Source organism: Macrobrachium nipponense, chromosome 11 (assembly GCF_015104395.2).
Source record: "Macrobrachium nipponense isolate FS-2020 chromosome 11, ASM1510439v2, whole genome shotgun sequence".
Taxonomy (NCBI): domain Eukaryota; kingdom Metazoa; phylum Arthropoda; class Malacostraca; order Decapoda; family Palaemonidae; genus Macrobrachium; species Macrobrachium nipponense.
The window spans coordinates 39,285,539-39,310,538 of NC_061087.1; the positions used below are offsets into that span (position 1 = coordinate 39,285,539).

Below are 25,000 nucleotides of genomic sequence, written 5' to 3' on the forward strand. Positions count from 1 at the left end.
GAGCAGACAACAGACGTTCCATGCTTTTGTGGGATTCTTTCATTTCAACCGAGTGCCCAACAGGGATCTAAGAAAACTTATTTCCTATATTCAGAAGAACTGCCTTGAGACATCTGTCTGTTAATGAGTCAATGAAAAGTCTCCATTTCATAGTAGCATACTTCAGACCAAGTATTTCAATCAGGTCAGCAATATTATTACAGTAGACCAGTAAAGATGCTTCATCAAACGTGAAGAATTTTTTTTAATTCTCTCTCGCGGTCCCGATGCCAATAGAATGATGTTCCTGGTGCCAGTAGACGTTTCTCTGGAAGATGAGAACCCAGTAGCTGGGCAGACTTCTTGGAAAGGTTCAGGTCTCGTGTAAGGTCATTGAGTTCGGCTTGGGTCAAAGACAACGGTAGGTCGTCCTCTTCTGACCTGTTTGCACCACACTCAGCTGTATCAGTCATGTCACTAGATTCTGAATCAGAACTAGATTCCACGGTGACATTTGGTTCAGGAACTGGAAGCTCAGGGCCATGGGGGACTGGCTTTATGGCAGAAGGAACATCAGGGTATTGAACATGGTGCTTGTTCTTGCGATTGATGCCTATTAGATTTGTCATGCAAAAGCAGCAGTCGGTGACGTGATCTTTCCCTTCCCTCCACACCATTGGGACACCAAATGGCATACTCTTCCTTTTCTTGTTCCTCCAATCCCGTAAGTTCTCTACACATGTTTTGCAGCAGATATGGGGAGCGAATGTCTTATCCTGGTCCCCTAGTTTGACTCCAAAGTAAGATTGATATGTTTTCTTCACAAAATTCGTGATTTTTGCTTGACGGTCTGGAAGAACCACATGTCCGCAGATGTAACAGAACCTATTATGATGGGTTTTACACTTCCGATCCCATTTTATACATATCTAGACCTGAAAATAGCAATAAGAATAATTATTAAAGTTACCCACGACCCGGTTTTGCAAAAGCAAAGCCCATAAACGCTTGTATAATTGAGATATTTTGGAAAAATATGCTGGAATAAAAATAGACTATATCTTAGAAACCAGACCTGACGCAAGAAATGAGCTGTAGTTTTTAATTCAGCAGCAAAAAGGGTCCTAAATCAGTTGGAATATCTTTATGTATACACACTCGCAAACACACACGCACACACACACACACACACACACTTTATCACTTAATACACATTATTGTTCTGTGCATTAATACAATTAATAACAGAACCTCGTTTAGATTGAATGGTATCTTGCGGAGATATTTATTCAGGAAAAGTTACAAGCTTTCAGGACTAACAGTCCTCATCGTTTGGTAGCCGTTGAATACAATCCAGTTTAAAGGAGGTCCTGTTATTAAACATAATAGCTTATTTATAAATGTGTGTGTTTGTATGAGCGCGCGCGCGTGCGCGTACTAACATCTGAATTAGATGGGACGGGATCTTTTGTTTTCAGAGAAAGAGAGAGAGAGAGAAACAGCTGCCGAGCTATGATCGTTATTTAGATTGTTAAATTATTCTACAAGACTCCATCACAAACCTCCATACCTTTTCTAGCCTAACGAACAACGCAATGATCCTTGTTTTTTTTATTGCAAAATGCAATATTTATCACAAACATGATTCATTAGACCGATAGTGTTTCCCTTGGCTAATTTAGGCTTGAAGATACAATGTAATTAATCCTTTAATTATAATATTAATTATAATATATATACTCACTCATATATGTTTATATTACACGTATATATATATATATATATATATATATATATATATATATACACATATATATATATATATATATATATATATATATGTGTGTGTGTGTGTGTGTGTGTGTGTGTGTGTGTGTGTGTGGTGTGTGAGTATGTTTGTGTGTGTATTTATATGTACATTACACACGCAAGGCGTTGGTCAGTTGGAACAGGATCTCTTTTTATGCCAGGGACCTTTCTAAGAAAGCACATCGAAATCTGTTAGTTTTCATCAGAGTAATAAACGAAAAGATATTAACATGTTAGAGACTTCCATAAGTAAGGTAAACTTGACACCCAACAGAACGAGGACATAACATCCCACAAAAAAACTGACTGAAGGGAACTCTGATTTGCTGTTATGAGGATGAGAGGCAAATAAGATTACCCCGTTTCAGTTCTCAGTGTGAACACTCTGGAAATGTGGATCTTACTTGAACTGCTTAACTTGGTAGTTAAGCGCCAGCTGTTCACATGACTAATGGCCAGAACAGTATCGATGGCAGAAATTTATGTGAATCCATTCTTGGAGAGAGATAGAATGAATGACGCTCTGTACTCCGCTTCCAGCTGGTAATAGATATTTTTTTTATGTTATTTATGTGTTTTCTTCCTGTTTGACAATGAAATAATTGTAATAGTGCAAAAAGGTTGCTTCAAGTAACTGGAAAACTTGCAAAAATATTCTTCCTATTCATGAAACCATGATTAAACTGAAGATCAAACTTACCTGGTGTGAGTTAAGATAATATAGGTTCGTCTCTTATAATCCCAATTATTGCAGCCAATGGAAAGGACTATATATTGCCGTGCGTCTAGGAGTACATTGTAAATTTCTCGAAGGAGAGTTTTTTTTTTAATTAAAGTCCTTTATCTAGTCACAATACTGCTCACTCAATGAATATAGTCGACCAATAGGACGAAACGCCGTCTTGGAAGAATAGCTCTTTTTACTAGCAAACGTTTCAGAAATAGGAGAAAAGTCCCAATGACGGTTAGAACCACCCATCTCTCTTCGGAAAAAAGTGACGAATGAATTGCGCAGGCACAGAGGAAATGGAAGCATTTATGTGCATGGGAATCATAGGGCTATTTATGCTTCACGGGTCTAAATATTGTTTGTCTAAAACCGGATGCTTCAAGTACGAAAACTATTTGACTATAATTATTGTTATTTTTAGCGTGAATCACGGGCTGACTCGTCCATTTCTTGCTCGAAACGTAACGTTTAATAACTTAAATCAAAGATTAACATCAGAGAGGAATCGTTAATGTAATTCAGAGAGGGTTCGAAATTGATTGAGGCAATAAAATGTTCATTTTTCTTTTATCTAAACAATCGCTGGAAGCTTCAATTATCAGTGATTATCCGGCGAGTTTTAACTATCGAGATAAATGCCACGCAACATTCTCTCAGAATTATATTATAAGCAATTACATATAATAGCGGAACCTGTATAACATACATAAATAACAGTGGGCGGAAATTAAAAATTAAACTTCCTTTAATTGCAATACTATGAAAGTCAGCTAAGATCGATTGTCCCATCCTGTTAGAGAGAGAGAGAGAGAGAGAGAGAGAGAGAGAGAGAGAGAGAGAGAGAGAGAGAGAGAGAGAGAGAGAGAGAGAGTTGCTACCAGACTTTCGTACATTTCCACTGGTGATTTCAAAACATGTTGTGTCTAGCAAAACTGTGATTATGATGTGTAGGCCGGTTAATCAAATTAAAGTATTGCGGATTTATAGCCAGTCTGTCCCTCGTTTGGTTGCTCGGACATGAAATTATGCATAAATTGATCATTTAGAAATTAATCTTTACAATTATCTGGGATTGGTAAAAATTCATTATGACAACATTGAAAGGATTCTTCTCTATCCCATAATATCATTATATTCATTTAGCAGCTAAATGCTGAATGTTGACAAGGATTCGTAACGCGCACACGAAGCCTGCGAGCAGCTGTAAGCAGTGTATTGGTATGGTTTATGATATTTAGGCCGTTAAGCCAAGTGCTGGGGCACTTTCGGCCAATTCAGTGCTTAAGCTCTCCTGCTCACTGGGACTTGCTGCTGTAACACTTTCTCTCCCGCTACCCATTCTCGTTTCTGGCCCAGTCGTTAGATTGAGCCGAATGGTCTCACCAGTGAGGGCATAGTTCACAGCATAAACTGCACTCGCGCGAACTGTTGATTATATTTTTTTTCTTGGCAGAATCTCAATCATCAGTTACGGGCTGGTGAAGAGCAAGAGCCCGTGCCAGCACAAGGCTGCATGAATCTAGCAACTCTAGTTAGTAGTAGTATAAGTGAGATAGTAAATAGAGGGAGTTGGAGTGGTGAAACAGGAAGATAGGGATGAGGAAATGAAAGATGACGTAGGCTACTTACTACAAGGATCTAAAGGTGCACCGAGAAGTCCAGTGAGAGAGGAGGAGCAAGGTTAAAGAGAGGGAAAGGAAATGGAACTATTACAGTGAAAGGCTCAAACGTGGGTGCAGCTAAGGCCCGAAGGGACGTTGCAGCCACCCGTTGGTAATGCCTGCAGCGCACCACGTGAGGCGCACTGACGGCACTATCCCCGCCCACTACAGTGACATGGGGAGATGTTAATGATTTTGAGAGAGAGAAAAAAAGAGAAAGTTTGCCACTCTATATTATTATAGCAATGAAACGTTAAGATCTTTCCTAGATAGTGACCCCGTACTAAGTTTGGTGGTCGTTATCTAGGACTAATATGACTTGGGGGTCATTATTTGGATGATATTGGCAGTCTTTTGTTATGGTTTTACTTTCATCCCTAAGGGCTTGTACTAAACACGCCGCAAAGGTGGATACACACCTGGTGAAAACCCCAATAGGGGGTCACTTTCTAGGAAAGATCCCAAAGCTGTTTTGCAAAGCTCCACACGCGGATGAAGTTGAGGTGTAATTGCCTAGGTTTGGGAGGAAGAGAGATTGCAGTGCACAGCAGTCTAACCGTGAATGTCTATCATCGACGTGAAGCATTTTGCCCATAAAAATGAAATGGAAGCCGCGACTGATGGTCAGCAGCCGTGATGGCTGTGCACATCGCTGAAAGCTTTTAATATCCTAATGGGGAGTTTTTCCATCAGCTTTATACTAACGTTTTCGGCTAATGATATTGATTATCATAATATAGGAAAGTAGAATTTATAGCATCCCTAAATCACAAAGATTAAAACTCGTGTTGTATTTTTATGGATTTTATCATGATTGTCTTAGGATGTTGGTCATCTTTAAGAAATTTGGTTTTCATTTTACCTGCAAGTTTTACTAAAGAAAGGTGAAAGCATGGAAATCAAATGAAACATCATCCTTTATTGGTAAAAGTAGAAGCGTTCCCATGAATAGAGTAAAGTTATCCCAAAATGTCTGTAGATTGAGCCTGGTCGTTAGAGCATCATCGGCTGTCAAAAATCCTGGCTTCATCTAGATTAAAGGAATAAAATGTCCATCCAAAACGTATGGTATATCGGCCTTCAATAGAAACTGCGAAACGGAGGAAATGCGTAAATTGACTTGCAATCAGACACCAATTAGCCGCGCTCTAATATTAATCTTTTAATGGATAAACTCGGAAACGATCCGGTGGCATTAATGCTTTTATCTTTTTTTTTTTTTTATTTATTTGCATAAACTATTATGAACTACAAATGATTTCACTTCCAGGGGGATTTTTCAATAGGTGGAATAGTACGGCAGTCAATTATCGCGATGCGCGAAGATAGATGGGATTTCATGGGGAAATGTTCCGTCAGCAGAGGAGAGCAGGGAAATGGCTGTGTTCTGTACCGTCTTGTCTTTCTAAATTCGCTTTCCATCAGTGGATAGGATATTCGAGAGAGAGTTCTTAAGCAATAATCAGCATCATTGTCTCGAACAACTGGGCTAATTAACTGGAGTGGTGACGTAGAAGAGTCGACTGATTTGGCAGCAAGGCTGATACCTCTTGGAAATGGGCTTTCGTCTGTTTGTACTGAGCTTCCTTCTTTGATTACGCCATTCATTTATGATCAGAAAATATTAGCATTCATTCCAAAGCTCTGAGCTGCTACTTTTTTCAATTTCGGACAGACGAGCAGCTCTCTGACATGGCTATTCCATATGTTAGGAACATTGAAAGCAATCATTCACTATAAAAGGTTATTGTTGTATTTGCTTCTTAATATGGATGCCAGCAGATACCGCTCACATGTTATTTAAACGGGGAAGTAGGCACGCTTTCGAACATGTTGCCAAATAGCTCAGTAACATGATTAAGACATTTAGAGATCGACTGCTACAAGGGAAATGCCAGGAAGCCTTGGAAGTGGATAGGTTGTAGTTGTAGGATTGGCATCAAAGATTCTCAGCGTCACTTAGTCTAATAATATTCCTTTGGGATAAACCTTCGACAGTACTTGACGTAGAAAATCAAGGGAAGGAAACCGGCGGGGAAAGAGCACATGCTGCCCGTCACTCAAATGATAATATAATCGTTTACACAGATCCTTTATGCCCCTATTGGAATTTTAGTGTGCATGTCTTCATTCGATATCTCAGAAACTAATACTGTAAGTCATTCATTAATCAGAATGAGAGTTGTGAAGCTGACAATGGTGAAGGAGACAGTATTTTGGGTTAAAAAGTTTTCTCTTAGAATATTTGAAGTTCGTTCACCGTACGCCTCTTGTGTCAACAGTAATGGTAAACGATTAACGAGCAACAAGGGAAAACTTGCTACCCTGACACGTTCGGTATGCTTTTCGTCTCTCGTTTTCCTTCTTTCACTTGAATAGAGAGGGTCAGTTCCACAAAGTTTTGAATACCTGCACACAATACTTAAACTATTCCAAGCATAAGCGTATGAATATAAGAACACTTCTAGACAGCATTACTTTCATTAATATATTCAAGCAAAAACCGAATTAAGGTAACAGTCTTATCTCTTTATTGCCAAACAATTAACAATAGACCGTGGCAGAATTAACCAGTGGTCTGCATCACTAGTTAATAACCATGCGTACCCAATAGGCTAAAAGCTTGTTAATTGTGCTTATATTCATTAATGATTATGTTTGTCTTTTCTTATGTTTTGCCATGCAGTTTAGTCGTGAGTACTTCTTTTGGAATAGATGGGTTCTGATTTTTCAGTTACTTCTATGTATGTTTATGAAAAGGCATTTCGGTCTGTACAACCTGCCAAAACGTCGGTTTCTTAAGTACCCTAGAATCTTTCCTGTCTCTCTGCTTTTTCCTGCAGTTATTCTACCCTTAATGAATAGTGAAGTTGTACTTTAAATCTGTTTAAAGAGTTACAAACTTAGAAGATCTTTAGGATATCTTGTTTAGATAGGAATGAATTCCGATGTTGATTTTTTCAAATGACATCCTGTCGGCATTTTAATGTTGCTGAAAGTATCTCAAGCTCTTCAAGATTTTCAGAAATATTCCATTATAAATACTCTCTTGGGATTTTGAGATTTGATCGCTACATCTCTTCACGAAGATTTCATCAAGATATTGGAAGTTAAACCGAAGTTACGATTGCAGAGATTCTGATCCCCTTAATCCTTTTCCGATTAATTCGTTCAGCTGCGTTATCACAAAACATCTCTAGGTATCGATTCATTATTCATAAAAAACCGTTAACTTGATGATAATGACTGTAAATATCTTTGACAATGGGAATTAATAAGGAATTTGTTACCAGTGGGTTGTTTTTTTTTTTTTTTTTAAATTAGGCTCATGCATCGATTCTCTGGAGAAGTGTCACTTGTGAGTTGTCTTCGTCTCGTGAAAGCTTCCTTCAGTGACAAGATTAAATTGTTACCGGCTTTTCACGTCTTTAAAGTTAAATTTTCCTCCGATCAAAACCTCTCTTCTACTTGTATGTATGAAATTTCATTTATATTTTGCATATTAACATTTATTTGTGCTTAGAGCCTGGCAGTTTGCTAATTATTATTATTATTTTTTTTTCTTGCTCTATCACAGTCCTCCAATTCGACTGGGTGGTATTTATAGTGTGGGGTTCCGGGTTGCATCCTGCCTCCTTAGGAGTCCATCACTTTTGTTACTATGTGCGCCGTTTCTAGGATCACACTCTTCTGCATGAGTCCTGGAGCTACTTCAGCCTCTAGTTTTTCTAGATTCCTTTTCAGGGATCTTGGGATCGTGCCTAGTGCTCCTAAGATTATGGGTACGATTTCCACTGGCATATACCATATTCTTCTTATTTCTATTTTCAGAACTTGATACTTACTTATCCTTTGTTTTTCCCTCTCTTTCTCTTCAACTCTGGTGTCCCATGGTATTGCGACATCAATGAGTGATACTTTCTTCTTGGCTTTGTCAATCAACGTCACATTATTATTATTATTATTATTATTATTATTATTATTATTATTATTATTAAAAGTAATGGCTACTTCAGCAGCATTACACTTGTAGAGATTCTTCTCTATTTTCCGAATAGCGGCTTTTTCCGTGCTACTTAGACAGGCTAGTAGACCGCCTATGGAGGTCATGATCAAATACAGAGCCAAAATTGGTGTATATATTTGAATTTTACAGATAAACTATGATACCATAGTTATCAAAGTCATTAACGATATATATATATATGTCTCTCTCTCTCTCTCTGTCTCTCTCTCTTTCTTGAAGCGAGCTTTCGTCTGGAGCTGCCAGACATCCTCGGGCTGGGAAGCTGAGGGTGGACTGATCTTGAAGCGGTGTCCGTCCTCGTTTATATTTGGAGTTGACAGCAGGGAACCGCCCCATGCTGATCTACTATTGGCTGGTGGCGGTAGGTCTTCGTTTTCATTGGTGGCTTGAACCGGGTCTCAAGCCACTTTCCATGCGTTGATGGTTTCGATACTGTAAGTCCTGCAGCCGCCTAGATTATTATTATTATTTTTATTTATTATTATTATATTCAGAGGATGAACCCTATTCATATGGAATAAGCCCACTACAGGAACCATTGACTTGAAATTCAAGCATCCAAAGAATATTAAGGTGTTCATTCGAAAGAAGCAACAGAAGGTGATGGGAAATACTGAAAGAAGAGATAAATTTATCACAAAAGGAAAAGTAACTTAACAGAGTAGATTATTTAAATAACATAGAGAATTGCTTTAGGGTAGTTGTGCATTGTATCTTTGCTTGAACTTTCGAAGTTCCAGTTGCACGACGTCCTCAGGGAGGCAGTTCCACAGTCCAACGATGTGAGGGATGAAAGACCTCCGGAACTGAGAGGTTCGACAGCGAGGGACATTTACTGCTTATTGGTGATATTGGTGCTGCTGTTCAGCAAATCTGGTCGCTCTCGGCAGGAAAAGAGGATCCGGGATCAATTGTGAATGTGAAAGATCTGTGTTAAAATGCATGGAAAACTAGCAAACGAGAGATCATCCGTCGATGGTCCAAGTCATAACTGCTGATGTGAGGAAACAGGAACCTACCGCCACGGACCATTCTGTCTAAAAGAAGCAGAAGCAGAAATCTACATAGGAGAAAAGTTTTTTTTTAGTAAAGGAAGGGCAAATAACCTAAACCGGTTGCATTGATTTCATCGCTGTTAGAAATATAATAGGCCTTCAGTATAATGCCTCGCTGACACTCAGATGTTTCTCAAAAGTAAGGCGTGAGTCAGAAGTAACTCCAGGTATATTTAAAGCTTCAGACTCATTTAGCAGAGTCCCATCTACTTGAAAGGACGATGGGGTGGAAAATCAGTACGAGATCTAATAAGCAATAGTTTTCTCGTTTTACTGGAATTCAGCCTTATACCGTATCGACTAAACCATTCACTAATCCGCTCCATATCATTATTGAGACTAAGGGCAGGTGGGGATGACTGCAATCATAAATGTTGCTTCACTTTTACTTGCTGAACAATCTTGTTTTCCAGGTCAATAAACATATCACTTGTATACACACACACACACACAAAGCGGACCAAGGCCATTACCCTATGGAACTCCAGACACAGTAGGTCTTGGCTCGCTCAAGTTCTAATCAACAGAAACTCGCTGCTGCCTGCCTGTAAGGAAATCCTGAAATAATTCTAAGTTTAACTACGATTACAGTCAACATATTAAACATAGCGAGAGTTTATGGTAGAAGCTACAATTCTTCAGAAATTTTATAATATTCCCCGCTACGGAATCTTGACTGAATCTTTCAGCTGCTATCAGTAGTAGCGTTGAATTATCGACTCCAGTATCCAGTTAGGATCTATTCTTTCGTCCCTAAACACTTAGATTAACGCAAAGCATGAAGTATAATGACTACCTCCCTCTCTCTCTCTCTCTCTCTCTCTCTCTCTCTCTCCATGCGCGCGCGCGTGCCCAAAAATATACACGAGTGAGTATTTTAAGTTGTGGGTAATAATAAATGTAAATGGTTGGTTATAAATCTCTGTTAAGCGAAGCTGTTTAAACTCTCGGTATAAGAAGAGCAATATTAGCAACTTTATAATTAATTTCAATTGATTATTGTTACATCATCCTGCCCTTTTAATAAAAACCTCTGTTATTGACATAAAAAAATGAAACTCTTTCTCAAGTAAAATCAATATCAGATGCGAAGAAAAACAGCTTCTAGAGAGGCATGACAGTTCTTGCCTTAAAAATTCTTTTTCCACAAGTAAAATTAGAAAACTATTGGTGGAATTTATAGTACTGTGGTCCAATGCACCAATATTTTTAATGATTTCTCAATAACTAGTACTGATATTAAGCACCAGAATTATGAGGCAGGAGAGAGAGGGTGTGGGACGATGGAGAGAGATAGAGAGATATACTATCATTCTTTATAGATTAAATAAATGGGAGTATCTCTGGTACAACATTCCTATCTTTATGTTAAAAGTAAGTGGACTGCCACGAAATTTATTCAGCAATATTTTGTGTTCTTCTGACATTGGACAAGTAGCCAAAAGCATCACGGTACTGAATCGTCCTTGTAACACATTGTCTGTAATGTACATTACGTTAACGTTAATTTTGAGATTGATCATTTAATCTAACTTATAGTTTCAACACGGATTAAGAATATTTATTATAAACTATTTTGTAAGTTTGAGGAAAATATGCTAAAATAATTGTACATGTGGATAAAAGTCCATTGAAGTTATACAATAAAAAAGTTGGACTAAGCTGAATTTAAGATGACTCGGCAAAAAAAGTCCTTTGCAAAACAAAGAACTATCAATTCTTTTTGATTTAGTGTCTTGAATGGTATAATGAAACTCACGTATGACATAAACCAACCAAGCTAAGTACTCCTTTATCAATTAATTTGCTCTTAGTTACATAGAGCAGGTGCTTTGAGGACTTCGTAGTTTCTACTGTCATTCTGTCTGTCTCCGTAAATCTTACACTTTTTTTTTTTTTAGTCCTTTCACCATGATTTTTTTTTGGGGGGGGTGTGGGGGGTATTTATATCAACCTATTTCCAAGCTTTGCCCAGCAGGTTTGGCTTCGCTTATTCTGATATCAGGTAATGTTTTCACTCCCGAATCTTCTAATGTTTTCACTCCGGAATCTTTAGCAAATTCGGCTTTAGGTAAAGCTGAACATACGTACTTTTAAATATATCTGAAATATAGAACCAAATTCCAGCTCTTCAGATGGACTTCGATAGATGATGTAAAGTAGCGTATTGTTACTAACTTTTTTTTTTTTTTTTTTTTTTTGTGGGAGGGGATTTGCATGTAGCCTTTCATAAGAAAACTCAATAACTGACATCAGTAACTTCCATCAAAATTTGCCCTTTGATCAAATTGTTTTTTAGGCTCCAAATATTCTTTATCTTATATTCCATAGTAGTGCCAATATCAAAATTTGATAAATAAGTGTGCGTGCAATCCAGATATAATAAAACCTGAATTATTTGAACTGTTTGCTTCACATTAAGGGAAATTACTATTCAGTCATACATCCTGAAATGCTAGCATACAGAAATCATCTCATATACATAACGAATATATGTTATATACGTATATAGTATATATATATATATATATATATATATATATATATATATATATATATATATATATATATATATATATCTCCGAATGTGAATATATACAGAATAGTGGATATAACTATTTATGTGTGTTGATGTGTATACATATGCATACGTATAAACCCACTCATCTGAGGAGGCTCATACTATCTTCCTCCCTTCGGGTACCGAATTCCTCATTAACATAACACTCAATAACTATGGTGTGGAGCTGTTGACTAATCCCTTCTCTCGCTCGGAGACGATGTTTGAGGATGACTGCAGTTGGGATAGACTTGAAGGGACGATCCATAGGAGACGGAGATACATCAAGGAGTGAGGATTAGGGTGGTGTGAGGAGGGCCACAGGGTGGGTGGGGGAGGGGAGGGGGCCAGTATATCATCATCTCATACATTGATTATCTGAAACTTCCGGACATGGACTGGCCCAAGTAATCAACATTATTGACTCACGAAAAGGCCGACCCAAGCGGTTATTTTATTCCCTGTCGACAACCATAGACTCGTAAAAAATAGAGGAATGTCATCAAAATGGCCTTTTATCGTTCCCGTAACCATCTTTGCCTATCACGGGAAGGGGCATATTCAGGCCGGTTTTTATGGCGCCGAAGTGTTTGTTTTTGCGATGCTCGATTGTTTATTGATTGATTATCGGAGATATCGCTGGGGATTCCTGTTATTCTCTCCCATTCTCTTACACAGATGCACACCACTGCACGTCTATATATATATGTATATATATATATATATATATATATATATATATATATATATATATATATATCATTCGAGCTACAAATGTCCTTTAATATCTAATTCGCTCTACCTCGGAATTGATATATTTTCATATATGTACCGAAGGGGAATTTTTAGTTGATAATAATTTCGTCCCCTCATGGGATCGAACCACCGTCCAGTCGGACGAGAACGAAATCAGGACGGCCTAGTGACGTTATCGAGTCGGCCAATTAGAGGTAGAGCGAATTAGATATTAAAGGACATTTGTTGCTCGAATGATCTATATGAATCACGGTGATGTGATAATTATATATATATATATATATATACATATACATATACATATATATATATATATATATATATATATATACATATACATATATATATATATATATATATATATATATATATATATATATATATATATACAGGTTCCTCTCACTGGACGAGCATGTTCCAGCTCGACTATCAGTCCGGTAGCCTGAGTTCGCCTCCCCCGGTCGCTCAGTGAGGAATCAGAGGAATTTATTTCTGTTGATTAGAAATTCATTTTCTCGATATAATGTCGTTCGGATCCCACAATAAGCTGTCGGTCCCGTTGCTAAGAAACCGGTTGGTCCCCAGCCACGTAAAATAATCTAATCCTTCGGGCCACCCCTAGGAGAGCTGTCAATCAGCTCAGTGGTCTGGTAAAACTAAGATAACTACTTATATATATATATATATATAATATATATAAATATAATATATATATATATATTATATAATATATATATGTATCCTGCCTATGTGTCTGCTTGTGGGTGGGTGCATATATTCTTCTAGACTCCATACGACTTGTTTCCCCCTTTGCAGAGGAAGCCGTCATAGGGATAGAGCGTTTTTATTTCAAACTAGTCTCGTGGAATGAATGTGCCAGTCCCCACGCCTTCTTTCGTCGTGATCCCGATGATGTTGGTAACCCTTCACTGGTGGGTTGACTGGTTGACAACAGGCCGAGGTTGAACCACGGCTCCTGCAAATGTTAACCTGCCCTTTTTGGATGAAAATGCTTTTATTGATTTATTATTTTTATATGTAACGTATTCTAACTACGAAAGAGGTAAATATAGCGAAAGACTTCCTTCTCTGACGTTTTATTTAAAAGATGCGCTAACAAACAATTGTTTAGTTATTAAATAATGATACTCTTGTCTTTCCATTGTTCCTTGTTCTGTCGATGAATATGAAATCAAGGACTAGATAAAATGTCCAGTTCATTCCATTTAGTTGGAATTAAGTTAAAAGAAGATGAAACAACAATATTTACATAAGCGGTTTTTTTTATATAGGAATGAACGAAACTGTCGGAGTTGCCCAGTTGGTGTCTTCAATAACTAAATCTCTCACCCTTAGGAATCAAGTCCACGATAATTAAATTTGAAAAAACCCAGGTCAGACGAGGTCCTTAGGGAGTCGAAGCCTTTGCATCTTTTGGTTTTTTGCAACATTGGCTAATTTACTGGTTCAATTCAAGTTCAAGCAATTGCAACTCCCTTTCTCGCTTAGTGTCGAATTCTGTTTCAGTTCATTCTTCCACACTTCAAAGAGACTGCGGGATCCACCTGATAAAATTCATACTGGAAAATTCCCCCTCAAGGTGACATCAGAATTCTTTCCGGCTGGGATCGGTCTCAAATGAACATGGCCTTCTGCAGAACCTCTCCAGCAGTTCATGACTTTGATATTTGTTTTCATTTCTTTTATTATTTAAAGTGTAATACAAGTACCGACGTAATACTATGGGGAAAATTGTTGGGAAGAATTTCATGCATGGCTTAAAAAACATACACGCTCACACACACACACACACACACACACACACACACACACACACACATATATATATTTATATTATACTAATATTAAATATATATAATAAGAATAATATATAAATATATAGAGAGAGAGAGAGAGAGAGAGAGAGAGAGAAGTGGTACGGGGGACCTTTAGACGCGTTGATAAACGAGTATTTAACCTTGTTTTCAAGGGAAAATTACCTCTTCATTGTAGTGATGATGCGAGATGAATCCTAATGAACAAAACTGCCTACCTGCCCATTTGTACATAAGAGAAATATTTTGGTCCCGTGGGATAAGGAAGCATTTTTGTAGGACAAAGTTCCACATTCCTTTCGAACAGAACAGAAAAGGCCTGAGTAAGTTTCCTTTCCCCAGTGGGATTTTGTAAATTGCGCTTTCCTGCATTGACCACATTCGGAGGCAGTTGTTGATTGTATTAGAGACATTTTTAGAACTTAGGTTTCCTATTTATCATTCTGACGTTACTGAAAGGTTGAGAGCAGTTGTCAAGAAGTTAAACCAAATGCACATTTTATAATATCCAAATTAATACTATTAAGGAACGTGTGATGGGAGGCTATTAGCTTGTTTAAGCATCATCCACAGCAGAAAGCGCCAATTGCAAGAGGAAGTGTAAAACCTAGAGATGACTTATGAAATAGAGAAAGGCTAACAAATAAAACGCAAATAAGTAAGCCAAATAAGGAAAATAAAAATGGCAGAGGAACCTCAGCGTAGAAGTGCAGGTTCCGTAAACTTCCGAGCAAAATACCATCATCCATGACGCTTCCAGAAAATGTACTTAAATTTAAGTAAGAGTGCTGACACTCTGGACTCGAGTGGCTTAGACCAGCGGTCGCCAACATTTCGAACTTCATGGACCACTAAATGTATAATTTTAAATGTTGCCGGACCACTAATATGAATAAAAAAAAAAGTAAATGCATTTTTTATATGCATGTTATGTGTACTACATTAGGATACATTCAGTTTTAAGGTTTATTTTATTGTAATTACTAATGCTATTAGTTATTTAATGCTGTTTTTTTCTGCTAAATGCTGGATCCAAATATTTTATGCCAAATTGCCCTAAAATGCTAAATCTAGCATTAAAAATGCTAAATTGTCAACACAGGGCTCTCTGTCTTCTGTGTAATTTGTATCACGGTTGCCTGAAGAGGTTTAAGAAAACATACAAATTTAAATAATGTCCCAATTTTCCTGCAGACCATCAAAATTTACTCATGGACCACCATTAGTGAGTTTCCTGTTAAGAATGAACTGACTGACATTGTTAGGAGCAAGCAACTAATATTTAAGAAATTGTTTATCCAGAAGGTAGACGAACATGTAATAGTATTTTTCCGACAATATTATATATGTTTATTTCAAGTTCTGTCGGAAATATTGCGGGATATCAAAAGCTTCTTTAAGTCCTATCAGATATTCAAAATCATGAAATAAAACGTTACCCGTACACAGTGAAACAGAATGCGGAATGGTAAGAGATCAGCTAATTAAGAAGTAGGAAGTCTCGGCTTGGCTAGGATTCAGCCTCATACTCCAGCTACTCACACCATCAACCGATCCTTCCTTTTAGAGCTGGCATATATCGAACTACAAGCAAACTGACTACTTACTGATACCATGTCATTGATAATGGCAGTAAAGAATTATTTTGACACTTGAAGACGTTAGTTAAATAAATAAACTGGAAGAAAATTATACAACAATTTTCTATGCGATCTAGAAAGAGTCTCACTCTTCGTTTATATGCGCAACGATATTATTATTATTATTATTATTATTATTATTATTATTATTAACAGCACTAGTAGCAATAGTAGTAGTTGTAGTAGTAGTAGTTGGAGACTTCCCCTGCTCTGTTTCATATTTGCGTAATCATAGCAAATGCATAAACAGGAAAGTTTAAATGTTCTCCAACATTTATTTTGTCGCACCTCGCAACTGAAAAATACCGCGTGAATCATTTCCTGTATTTCATGATCTGCAGATAAAAGAAAGTCTCGCCTGTTCACCTGCCCTTTTAGCTAAAAAAAAGTAATAAAAAAAAAATAAAAACAAAGAGATCATAAAAACAAAACTGCTTTTACCAGTGTCATTTTAATACTCAAAAAACAGCATCGTGTTTCCATGAGGAAAAATGGAATCTAAAATGTTTAAATAAAAATTAGAAATTGAAAATGCCGCAATAAACCTACAACGTTCGTTAATCTGAAAAGAACAAAATTTATTAATCGAGAACAACTAGTTCAACAAGCGATAACTGAAGTACTAAGTATAGTAGCAGTGGGAGCAGTGACGTGGATAGTGGCAGTTGCAGAAGAGTAATAATATAGTAGTAGGACGGGGAAGGAGGAATTTTAGTTTCCTGTAAAAGAAAATGATTGAGATGGTTTCTTGTGTGTCCCTGCTGATCATCCACTCTCCAATCTATAAACATACCAAATTGCAGCCCTCTGGCCTCAGTAGTTTTTATTTTATTTAATGATCGTGCGTCTGGTTTAGGAGCCAACGACACTGGCCACCAGCGAGCCTTGGCTAAAAGTTTCATAGGCCGTGGCTGAGTGTTTCATACAGCATTCTAAGCTATGCAGAAAACTCGATTAAGCCGAAGAAATTCTTTGGCGTATTGTTTAGTTGTTTATTGTCGAGGTCACTTTTAAGGCTGAAGATCTGTCGTCGCTTTTCCTACTTTATCTGTGAAGAGAAGTGAAGGTCGAAAGGAGCGCTAGATGTTATGCGCTAATAATCATTTTTGGCTTTGACATCAGGTCAACCCTTTTGATAACAGTGGTCTTGCCCAAGTTCCCGAGAGAAAAGGCATAATCCAATCTCATGCTTAAAATTTACCTCAAATGGTCTCTTCTTTTTTTTCGAATTAGCTGCAGTTTTATTCCTGCCGTCACAGAGGATGAAAATGACGAGATATAGGGGGTTCACTGGTAGACAGCAGTGGTTCTCAACCTTTTTGGGCTAATCTCATGCACCCTTTCACCAAATGTAGGAATGTCATCCCCCCCCACCCCTCCGCCCTTTTCAAAACTGTCTGCTTCAAAAGGTGCATTCCAAATGATATTCTACAAAATACTTACACAAACACAAGCTAGAGGAGAGAAAGCCCAGCCTGATCTCTCACTAGTACGAACCGATGCACATTACGTTTTGTGTGGCCCAAGATCCAGTTTGAGCCTGCCAATCTGTGGTTACAATTCCCCCCGTGAAACCCAGAAATTTTTCCCTAGAGGGAAATTACCCCCTGGTTGAGACCCACTGGTACATGGCATCACACCATAGTAGCAATGAGGGCCGGTTCATCCACGACAACGATTGCGGTCAAGGCATAGCTTTCATGGACTAATGAATACCGTTCAGATAATTAACCCTGAAACACTCAACCTCATTTCCTTTCCTTATTTCATTTCCTTGAAACCATCGTCTGAAGGAACTGGCCACCATCCGAGCAGTTAAAACACCCATACCAGGAAAGAAGACCTTATCATTGGCAAATTTCAAAGCACGCATTTACTTCTCTGATTTATTGTGATTAATGGAAACAATCTTATTTCTCATTTTCTTAAGCCCCCCCCCCCCCTTCCCCCCCCCCTTCTCTCTCTCTCTCTCTACTCTCTCTCTCTCTCTCTCTCTCTCTCCAATAAGGTACGAAAAGGTTTTACTATACCTCATCAATATTTATTAATATAGCCTCCACGAACTATAAGATAAGATGCTGACGAATGATGATTCAAAAGATGACATTAAGCAATGAAAGAGAAACCAAAACATGAAGTCATTAATAGAGTGAATGGGAACTTCATTAATTTTGAAGTCTCGTAACATTACTTTTGATAATTGACTACAGAGAATGTTCCCCAGTGATATTAGATTTAAAAGTCCATTTTCTTTATGAAGCTTTAAGGTTAATTGCTTAGCCACACATTTAAGGGTATTCTTAGCCATTCATTGAAGGGTGTTAGTCTGCTGCCGTGTAATAATGAGTATTTATACATGCAAAACTCGTCCACAAAGGAAGAGTTTTGGTTGATACTGTATTTAGAGACTTCAGACTACCTCAGACCAAGAAAAAACTCCCATCGGTGGCACCTGCAAAGAACAGGGACACAAATGGACATACACGTGTGTGTGTATATATATACATACATACCTATATGTACCATATATATATATATATATATATATATATATCATATATATATATAAATTTTGTGAAGGTATGTATATATATATATATATATATATATATATATATATATATATATATATATATATATATAAATTCTTCAGTAACAAAGGATTCGGCACATCTGCTCCTTCATGTTGTAACCGATAATTAAATTTGCCTTAATTGAGATCACAGGATGATAATGCTTGATTGGTGCGTAATGAGTGAAAGAGTTATGTGGAATTTGGATGGAGTAGCTTATTCATTTGGTAAATTTGCACATAATTTAGTTTATGAATTGTGTCTTTAGACTTCATTTGTGACCATTCCAATTATTAAGTCAAGGAGATTAAGCGATCTTTGATCAATCTAGAAGTCTGCATGCATACTTACGGGAATATTATATTGTTGAATGATTTCCATTCCATGATCTATTTGTGATTATTGTTGGCAGATTAACCGTCTAGATTTAATACTGAGAATGTAGAAGAAATTATATTAGTGTTGATTGATTTATTGTCTAGATTTATCACAGAAAACGTGACGGTATTTGCTAGATTTAGTTTCTTATATGGAGATTTTATGTGGTTAAATGATTTCCTTCTAATGGCATGTTGATGGTCTTACTGTTAAGATTTATCATTGAAAACGTTAAAGAAAGTGCAACAGCTCTAGAGTCTAGGACATGAAATGAATTCAAATACATCTTTAGTTGATCAGAGAAGAAGGCTTATGATATATATCTCGGAAAATATTTGACCGTTGAGGCTGGAATGGAAAAGAAATTATTATGGTATATTGGGGAAATGTTTCAATCTCTGATGTTCATCGTCAACATTTATATCCTTGTTCTGTTTTATTTCCTTAGTAAGGGAATAAAAGAGACGCGGGGAACGAAAAAAAGATAATCAAGCGATATAATTGATTTCTTTTATTTCACAGTGTAATTTTTCCAAACACTCGAATGATGGATACTCCCGTTATATTCATTTCCAAGCATCTTGAGGCGACGAAGTGTGATTGGAAACTCATATACACAGATGCATGTAATCAAATGACAAGTTATTCATTTGCCCCACCCACATGACATATGTATAGTACTTCTCAAGGATATTGATGTGCTACAAAAATACCTCTGCTCTCCTCTGGACTTCTCCTACATATGACTCGATCTTCTTATTCTTCTTCTTCTTCTTCTTCTTCTTCTTATTCTTCTTTTCTTCTTCTATCGATCGCATTCCTCCTTCGTCACTTTCTTCTCAATCTTTCATCAAGCTCATCTCGTTACTGTTATTTTCCCTTTTTCCAATGACCAGATTTCCCCTTAACTTGTTCTCCTTTTTAAATGTTTTATCTCTTATCCTTATCACTGCCTTCCTTTTTCTGTTCCCCGTGCTCGTCTCCCTCCGTTCAATAGGCCTACTAATAAAAGCAAATGAATCATTGCTGTGTTTGTCTCGCGGTCTCCATGGAGACCCTGACAAGGATGGATTTAAATTGCTCGGTGGCAACTCTCGATCATTCTTCCTGTACACAAACCCTTCACTCTTCCTTGACAGGCAAAGGAAGCAGCTGCAGCCTTTCTATGCGTCTCCTTCGATATGCAACTTCTGTTTACTTCACGATTCTTTCTTAGTAATGGAGAAAAGGCATACAAATGGACTCTCTCTCTCTCTCTCTCTCTCTCTCTCTCTCTCTCTCCCTCTCTCTTCTCTATATATATATATATATATATATATAATATATATATATATATATATATATATATATATTTGTGTGTGTTGCAACTCAAAATTAACTTTCTATCATTATCTCCTTGGGGGCCCCTGGAAGAATTATTTGTGGTACAGCAATTTTTTGTTAGCCCTTCCTAGGCAGGAGAGTCAGTTTCCTCCCATTTTAGTTGTAATTTTAAACATTGTTTAGTATTATAATGATAATTTTTTTTATTTGTTGTTCATGATGATGCCGTTTTGTTTAGTTATCTATACTATTACAGTGCGTCTTTATCATATTTTAAAACTGTTGTTGTCTGTCTAATTTTTGATGCTGAAAAATACTGGAGTTGGTCGAAGCTTCCAATACTGAAGTTGCATGCCTGCAAAATGGGCGACATTTTAAAATTGTATGTTACGTAGAGCTATCTGTCAATATTTATATTGTTTTCCCATGTATGTTATGAAACGAATAAACGATTCCATCAAATGGAATTCATCAAATCCCGTTAGAGTTTTCGACGTCACGGTATTCTGACTGGTCACAAAATATGAAACGTGTCCCGCAAAAGGGGCCCGAAAACTTCGTGACTAATCAAGGTGCCAACCGCTGAAAGAAACTGATATATTCCTGGCTGGATACAGCTTTTCATTTTGTCGTCAAATCTTCTGGATAAAAGATCTCTTTGGTTCGCGAAACTTTCATGTCAGTAGTACTGCCGGTAGAGTTATACTATGCAAAGACTTCATTATTATTATTATTATTATTATTATTATATTATTATTATTATTATTATTATTATTATTGATCTTGGAGCGGTGTCCGTCCTCGGTTATATTTGGGGTTGACAGCAGGGGGTCTGCCCCATGCTGATCTACTATTGGCTGGTGGCGGTAGGTCTTCGTTTTCATTGGTGGCTTGAGCCAGGTCTCAAGTCACTTTCCCCCGCGTTGATGGTTGTGATGCTGTAAATCTTGCAGCCGCCTAGACCTCCTTAGCGGCGCGGTTACGTTGATGGGCGTTTCGCTACGCTGCGGGACGTCACGGCTAACTTGATTATGGCTGGCTGCAGGAGTATCTCGTTCGGGGGCGTTGTCTTCCGTGGAGTTGTCGTGCTCGGTGGTGTCATTGTTGGTGGCAGGTCTTCTCGTACTCGTAGGGATTATTATTATTATTAGTTATTATTATTATTATTATTATTATATTATATTATATTATTATTATTATTATTATTATTATTATTATTATTATTATTATTATTATTATTATTATTAAATAATACTCATAGTAGCATGAGCCTTGAAAAAAAGAAGAGAGAAATCCGCAGTTATGTATATGTACTTATATTTAAGGGTAAATCTGACCAGAAAGCTTTCGGGAAACTCTTCAATTCACATTTTCAGACTTAAAAAGGGAATTGAACAGTTCCCGATAGCTTTCTGGCAGTTTACCCTTAAATATATGTACATATACATAACTGTGGATTTCTTTCTGCATTATTAATATCTTTTTTTTCTCTATCGCAGTCCTCCCATTCGACTGGTGGCATTTATAGTGTGGGGTTCCTGGTTGCATCCTGCCTTCTTAGGAATCCATCACTGTTCTTACATGTGCGCCGTTTCTAGGATCACACTCTTCTGCATAAGTCCTGGAGCTACTTCAGCCTCTAGTTTTCCCAGATTCCTTTTCAGGGATCTTGGGATCGTGCCTAGTGTTCCTATGATTATGGGTACAATTCCTACTTGCATATCCCATATCCTTCTTATTTCTGTTTTCAAGTCTTGATACTTATCCATTTTTTTTTCCTTTCTTTCTCTTCAACTCTGGTGTCTCATGGTATTGCGACATCAATGAGTGATACTTTCTTCTTGATTTTGTCAATCAACGTCACGTCTGGTCTATTTGTACGTATCATCTTATCTGTTCTGATACCATAGTCCCAGAGGATCTTTGTTGTTATTATTATTATTATTATTATTACTACTACTACTACTACTACTACACTACTACTACTACTACTACTACTACTACTACTACTACTATTTTATAAATTAGCAAAAACAGCGAAAAATATTGTTTTTCTTCATGACCACAGTACCTTTTATTTACATTCATTTCATGTTTGTCAAGAGCCTGGACACATTTTATGTCATTTGCTTGTTTATTTATTTATTTATAAAGCTCTCTACATCATCAAAAACATTTCCATAGGCTTACAAACTGAGGTATGCCTAGGGTTTCACTCCGAAAATAAAAACATCCACGAAAGCTCTTTTTTGTAAAATAGCGATCTGGTAACTCAGGATAATTGCTCCTCAATGTCAAAATTTCTAGCTTCACTGACGCAGTAGTACTACATGATTGTTCCATTTCCTTTCAAATAAAACGTATCTCTGTGCATGAAATACTCTCCACAGGATTTATGTTCCTGTATTTTTATCAGTCATGTTCAAGTTACACGACTGTCAAATGCTACACAGTGCGGGCCGTAAAGGAGTGTATTTATTTAGTTTGAAAAGTATAAATGATCTTTTCTGTGTTGCTGCCAGAGTGAAAAAAGTCCTTTTTGCAAAAGTACATTCAAGAATTTTCCCTGTGCCAATGATTTATCATTTTTAAGTTTCATTACTTGGATATTTTACTTTATCAACATAAGCTATTTGGTGGACGAAATTCCTCTGACGTTAACTGAATTACGGTTAATTAACGTTTGAAATCAACTAAGTATTATCCCATACCACAAAGACGATGAGAAGCGCCAATTCTGATGAACCTGACGTTGAACTGGTATCAGTGGTTCTCATTTCGGGAATACGTATTTCCTCTCACGAGGTAACCAAGAAAAAGGCTGTTTATAGTTGACTTTTGTACTTTCTTCTCCCTAGGGGCCACAATAACAATTTTATGAACTACATATTTTTTCGGCTTTTTTCCTGCACTTCTCCCCTCAGGGTTAGCTCCCTCCGAAAACTGGTAAATAATTTTTACTGTCCTTAGGCAGGAAAAAAAAGGTTTTTCCCTATTTTGGCCAAGAGATGCTTGACCAAAATATGAAAAGTAACTTTCCCAGTTTTTCAACGTTTCCTGTGCATCTGCTCTGAATTTTTTGCGGCATAATGAATCCAATTTGAATTTGAACCCTGGCATTTAAACCCCAATCACAACATTTTTATTCAGCATTGGAACAATCGTATGAAAGATTATGCAATAGGGAAGATTATTTTACGCAGGTAGAGAGAACTGACCCCTTAAGGCCGCTAAATTAATGCTTTCCTTGTATGTCTGGTAAAATTGCTGCCAGAGTTTAAAATTACATTCCTTGTTCAGTATGCTTTTAATTTTATAGCCCAAGTATACCGTGCAATAACAGTTTTCCTTATAGAGAGCATTGCAAGTTAGGGTATATGTTAAAATTCAGCCAAAAATTATTATTATTATTATTATTATTATTATATTGTTATTGTTGTTGTTGTTGTTGTTGTTGTTGTTGTGGTGGTGGTGGTGGTTTTGTTCCAGAGAAAGAAATGAAATTCGCCAGTAAGACAATCAAGGACAACCTGTTATGGTCCATCTATAAATGATCTTTGCACAATATATGTAAAATGATAACATGGCTGAGATATTTTGTGGCGCAGTGAAAGCTGTTCTAAATTGATTTTTATGAGAAACTCTTTTATAAGTGCCGTATTATCAGTGATTTTAGGTTATTTATAGAACAACGTATATCTGACTCTAGACTTGACAGCGAAGTTTACAAGGAAGTATATTTAATAATAGATTTATATCTATGACGAATATTTGTCTATTTACCTCAGGAATAATTTGAAATGGTTACTCATCCCTGCTCTTGGTTTTTAATCTAACGATTAAAACGTTTGTTAGGCATAGTTGAGATTTGAAATATTATTTCTCCAGTTCTTTGGCTTCAAGTATAAGCAAAATTTATATTTATTTGTTGCTTTATATTTGTTTCTTTTAACATTCTATAAATAAATGAAAAATAAAATGCTCAATTATGAATGAATATTTGATCTATGTGTAAACAAGAAAATTTAATGTAGGTTTAAAATAAATGAATTTAATAGAAAGGAATAGATCTGTTATGCACAATAGGTTCATACTTTTGGCTGTAACATATCTTGGACATTCAATGTTTTAATTATTCAATGATTTACGGTTATAAAAAATTTTAAATTGAAACTAAGCAACGCAGCATTCTCAGGATTAAACTGTTGACACCTATTGGGAAGAACTGTTCAGTGATCATTATTATTATTTCAGTAGATGAAACATATGCAGATGGAACAAGCACACAGTGGCCATTGGCTTGAAATCTAGGCTTCCAAAACAATATTAGTTTCAACGTCCCACCGCAGACTCCATACTGCAGAAGCAACTGATCATGATACAGAGCAGTGATTTTTCATGACCCGGGGGGAGACGCGATCCCACGCTATGTGAATGGCTTCACACTACACTAAACACTGTAGCAGCGGATTTTGCTTGTACGAATTCGTTTTCGTTTTAAGTGTCAATACCACCTTTTAGTAAACTGAAACTTTTCAAGGTAAAATATCAGAATCCATGGGAAAAATCAATTTAATATTCGTACCAAATGACCACCAGTATAACAGAAATAAAACATCGTCTGATTCTTAGTCAAAGAAATGAGAGAGAGAGAGAGAGAGAGAGAGAGAGAGA

General features: G+C 36.9%; 1 protein-coding gene across 2 annotated transcripts in view; it reads left to right on the top strand.

The window, feature by feature from the left end:
• Positions 1-25,000, top strand: part of LOC135205439 (ecdysone-induced protein 78C-like) — a 443,638-nt gene that overhangs the window by 86,231 nt on the left and 332,407 nt on the right. The window lies entirely within an intron of this gene.